We start from the raw sequence: 5,285 nt of genomic DNA, 5'->3' as shown, positions 1-5,285 counted from the left end.
CAGATATAAGGAGCAGTCTCTAATGAGTTGACCTGTGTGCTTATTGCAAGTAGTAGTCATGGAGGTGAGCCCTTTTACTTGATATTCAGGAATGAAGGTAGCAGACATTCTGAGAATTCTCTGCCAGCGTATTTAAGCTTTCCTTTTTAAGTGTTTGAGGTCATAACCAGAGAGAGCTAAGGATCCACAGGATGGTTGATTTTACTTTACACAGTGTAATAGTGCTATGCACCGTACAGCTCCCAAATGATTAGTTCCTCATATGTATAAACTTGTGACAGGGTAATAAGCTTGACAACCTGCTGTAGTTAGACGTGGGCTTTGCATACTCTTCCTGTGTGCCCCTTGGCTGACCAAAGGCATAGCCCAAATATCCTGTTTAGAATCTAGAACAACCAGATATTGCTATCAGGATTAAGACTTAATGTAGATGTCCCCAGAGTTGCCTTTAGTGTAGCTGGTTTGGAGGGTCTTGTAGATTTCAAGTGTAGTTAAATACACCAGTATGGTGCCTGCGTACTGTTAAACCATAGTTTGTGGTACCTCCTCCTCTAGAAGCTGTGTATTTGGAGGGGGGGAGTCAGTACAGTGTCAACAAATCAACACTTCTGTAAGGAAAGGATTGATCCAGATTTGCATGTTTTGCTTTGTTTGTTTTAAACAACTCTAGGGGCGCCTGGGTGGCGCAGTCGGTTAAGCGTCCGACTTCAGCCAGGTCACGATCTCGCGGTCCGTGAGTTCGAGCCCCGCGTCAGGCTCTGGGCTGATGGCTCGGAGCCTGGAGCCTGTTTCCGATTCTGTGTCTCTCTCTGCCCCTCCCCCGTTCATGCTCTGTCTCTCTCTGTCCCCCCCAAAAAAAAATAAACGTTGAAAAAAAAAAATTTAAACAACTCTAAACCATGCCAGTATTAAATGAAAAAGTAGGTGGAAGCAAATGTTCCCAGATTGGGTGTGGGGAAAATGTAGCAATAAAATAAAGTCTGGCTTACAGTCTTTTTACACTAAACAGTGAAATCTAACCTCTGTGCTGTCCTTGGTGTCAGTGTGAATCAGTGGACTGATCAAAACCTATCTTTGGACTCAGCAGTTGCTTGAAACGCCAAATACAAGAAAGGAGCTCTCCAGCACTGAAAACTCACATTTGGTTTGTAGTGTCATTGTTGTGGCTCCCAGCTCAGTGATAGAAGAAGGTGGTGGTTACACACCAGCCTTCTGAATCTGAGGTACCAGAGCCCCCCCAGTATTGTCATCGACCCCCTTTATTATGCCTTTCCTTTTCCTGATCTGATGTGCTCCAACTTTGCCGCTCCTGCCTGCGGTTTGCCTGTGTGACACTGAATTGGTAAGTGAGAATGTAACCAGGAGTTTTAGACTGTGTGTGTATATGTTCTTTATTATGGAAGATTGTTTATAGGTTGGGCCTGTCTCTAAGCTCTAGAGATGGGATTGGTCTTTCCATTGTTTTCTGAGCTGTGTCTGTTTTGTTGTACTTCTGAGTCTGTGTGTAGAAAGAGATCGTGTGTATTTAAAGCTGAAAAAGCTGCTAGCCTTTCACAGTTTCTCTAAAGGTTGAGCTCTTTCCTAATGCAAATTCTGGATCTGCCTCTGTTCTGACAGTTCATTTTTTGAGAAACTTGAGTCTGGATGTTTCGAGTCCCAGGAATTTTTGACATCAGGTTGGAGTTGCTTTCATGGGTATCCAGCGATGTGTGCTTTTCCCTCTGGATGGACCCACTTCTTGGCCATAGTACATTTTTATAACACCTCCACCAGAGTGTGAGAAGAAATAAGATGATGGAAGAAGAAATAAGAATTAATTGGCTGCTCGTTCCTCCCAGCTTTGCTCTATATCCCCACTTGCCAGCAAAGAATGTATACATGGACAGTTATATTGGACATGGTCAGAATGCCATCTGGCTGCTCTTTATAACTTACCTGGCAAGATCTGGCAAAGAACCAAAAGAAAATTGTGACAGTCAATAAATTTGTACCCTGGTGCGACATGGTGTTACGGGAAGTGGACGAGTTTTAGAGTTAAGTGAATCTGGGCTCAGATGTCGTGTTGGGATTCATTAGCTCTGTAATGTTGAACGAATTATCTAAAGCCTTTGATTCTATTTCTCCATCTGTAAAATGTGGACCATAATAATATCTACCTCGTAGGATTACTGTGAGAATTTAAACAGACTTACACGTAGACTACAGTAGAGCTTCATAAATGTCAATACCACTCTTTTCTACTCCCCCTCCTGTCATTAAAGACCAAATCAGTGTTTCAGATGCGGAAATCGTTCTTCATTCTGGTGTAAAGAGCAAACCTTATCTCACAAGTTCTCAAACTTTAAGTTGCAGTAGAATTACTTAGAGCACTTTAAAATGCAGATTCTCAGGTCCCCCACCCTGCTGAATCATAATCTTTTCAGAAGGTGCTGGGAATCTGCGTTTAAGATGTGCTCCAGATGATTGGGATGTAGGTAATTCACCAGTCACACTTTGAGAACCATTGCCTTATCTGTTCTTCACAAAAAAAACCCTCCCATTAGCCAGATCTTTCTTTCCTACGGACATTAACCTTAGGATTGGTTCCTTTGCTCTTGCCTCCCATAGTGGTCTCCCTTTATGTACTTTAAAGTATAATTATTTATGTATGTATCTTTTTTTCCCCACTAGACTGTGAGCTCCTTGAGGGCCAGAGTTTATCTCCATTCCCAGTGCCAAGGACATGGCCTGGAACATAGATGATACTGAGTTGTTTGTTGAATAAATAAATAACATGGATTTTAGCCAAAACATGATCTTGTATGTGTACCTATATTTAAATACTCTGAATTTAAGTGAATCTCTCCACATCCACAGATTGGAACTTACTGAGTAGTAATATCTGCAAAACCAAGGCCAGCTTCTACACAGTGTCTGTATCTCACCAGTCCGCTGGCATTACCACAGTGGGCTGTCTGCCCAGGACAATTCAGCAGGCACTCACAGAGCGCTTACTCCAACCGCCATGTAGGAAGATGAGTAGGATGGTCCCTGCCCTCAAGCTGTGTTCTGGCCGCAGCCTGAGTCTCTTTTCCCTCTGCCATCGTGCTTCATATCTGGCACCTGGTCTTAGTTCTTCTGCTTCTTTCTTCAACCAGTTTGGAAGCAGGAACCACATGTTCTGTTTTTTGTAGTCTCTACAACCCTGACCTTATTCAGTCTTGGAGGAGAGGTATAAATGCCCACCCCCAGTCATTTGATTTAGCATTGATTCAGCATCCGTTAATATTTTTTGAGCACCTATTGTATGCCAAGCACAGTTCTAGGAAAACTGGGGAATACAACAGACAAGATAAATAAGGCCCCTGTTTTCATGGAGCTTATCTCCTTGTGGAGAAGACAAATGAATAAACCAGTAAGATTATTTCAAATACTGGTAGTGCTATGAAAATTAAAAAAAAAAAAAATAGTGTGCTAGAATGTGGAGTGGAGGCAGTAACTTAGTGGTCAGGAGAGCCCACTCAGCAGAGGTGGTAGTTGATACATGAGTTGAGGATAAGCCCCAGGTAGAGAGAACAAGTGCTGAGGACTTGAAGCAGGGTCAAGCTAAACATGAGTGTTTCCGGGTGCAGTATATAGGTTCATTCCCTTGAGGAGCTCACAGTTCAGCAAGTGAGACCCTGACATGAACTACTATAAGGCCAGTGCCATCTCAGAAGAGGGGCAAGGAAGGCTAAAGAACACTGCTGGGTACTGTGGGGATGCACATCTTGCCAGATCATGGCACCCACCATGAAGATTTTGGCTTGTAATAGAGAATAAGAGGTAGACGATATCAAGGTCTCAAAGAATATGTGCTCCATACAGAAAGGCCCGATGAGTTCAGAGCTGACCTCACAATATATACACGTTAGCAGTAACCACTAGCATAGATGACTGGAGGCTCACCACGTGTCAGGCGCTGTGTAAGCCCTTTGCATGGATTATCTCAATCCTCACAACCCTGTGAGGACAGCAGGAACCTGCTAGTTGGTGAGATGCTCTGCTGCCCTCTACACCAACCCTGTCCTCCCCTACTTCCAGCTCAGATAAGATGGCAGCCTCCCAGTTACCCCTAACCCCAGCTCCAGCAGCCAGCTCAGGCCCTGGGAAGTCATGGGTGGCTCTTGAATCAGCCCTTGCTCTGAGACACAGGTATGCCAATCTTCCTGCTGTCAACTAAAGAACAAAATGCATGCGTTAAACATTTCTGATTTCTCCAAACTTTATTTCAAAAGGCTTCGTGTTCTAAGGAGAACTTGCTTTGTGCTGCATGGAACACTCTGGTCTTGGCAATTCTAATGTGGCACGGTGGTGGCAGCATTTTTGTCCCTGTTCTGCTGAAGGAGAGGCTCAGGGCACAGAAAGAGAAGAGGTGGCTTAAAGGTCATTGTCTGCATCAGGAGCCAAGCCAGGAATAGAAAGTGACTGTCCAGGCCCCAGACTTAATGGTGTCGTTGGTAACGTCCACTGAGCAGGCTCATATCCCTCACATTCACAGGGCTACCTCTGAACTCTCTGGACCTCAGGAACTAGAAGGGCTGCAAGAAACATTGGTTTGAAGCATTATGAATCCTCCCGGGCTCCCTAGAGCTTTCAGAACCAAGGCCCTTTGGATCAGCTCACAGGACACAGGAGCTTCAGGATCTGGTCAACTTCTCCAGGCTCATCTTGTGCTAGACCCCCACCCACTGCCTTAGCTCCAGACATTCTGGATGACCAGCAGTTCCTTGAATACACTGTGCTCTTCTTACCACTGTTCTGGTCTTTTTAGATACTTTTGCCTGCCTCAACTGCCCATTTCCCCTTCATCAAGTTAATTCATCTATGTCTTTCAAAACTCCACTTAAGCATCCAGAGCCTTCCCTGACATCTGCCCCACTCCCTGCTGCCCATCATGTGCTCCTCTGTGACTCCCCGGCATTTTGTGCTCCACATTTACAAGGCTGTCTCTCCCATAGACTGGATGCTTTTCGGAGACAGGGATCACGTCTTATTGGACATTATCTTCCCATGAAGCCTAGCACAGAGAGAAAATACCCAGCGAATGTTGAATAAATTCCTCTTGGATGACTGCTCAGCCCAGACCACCTGTGTCTATAAACATCCCTTGCACAATGAGATCTAGCCCTGGCAAACACACTGTGATTATGTCCCAGCCCCAGGCAGCGGGCATTTTGCTTGCTCTTATTATGGAGGCTGCACATAGAAAACAAAACCATGGGGCCATCAGAGGAAGCAACCAGCTTCAGGGTATGTAAGCAGGA

The 5,285-nt window shown here is 44.8% G+C and overlaps 1 long non-coding RNA gene across 1 annotated transcript; it reads left to right on the top strand.

The window, feature by feature from the left end:
• The first annotated feature begins 3,892 nt into the window (after window positions 1-3,892).
• Window positions 3,893-5,098, top strand: LOC121027068 (uncharacterized). The gene is made up of 2 exons (XR_005788538.1): window positions 3,893-4,011; window positions 4,520-5,098. It is a non-coding gene; the product is annotated as an uncharacterized LOC121027068 (long non-coding RNA).
• The last annotated feature ends 187 nt before the right edge of the window (window positions 5,099-5,285 follow it).

This window comes from Herpailurus yagouaroundi, unplaced genomic scaffold (genome assembly GCF_014898765.1).
Source record: "Herpailurus yagouaroundi ecotype Mexico unplaced genomic scaffold, PumYag 77, whole genome shotgun sequence".
In the NCBI taxonomy this organism is placed as follows: Eukaryota; Metazoa; Chordata; class Mammalia; order Carnivora; family Felidae; genus Herpailurus; species Herpailurus yagouaroundi.
The sequence above is the reverse complement of the archived record's forward strand: the minus strand, read 5'-3'. Positions and strand labels throughout refer to the sequence as shown.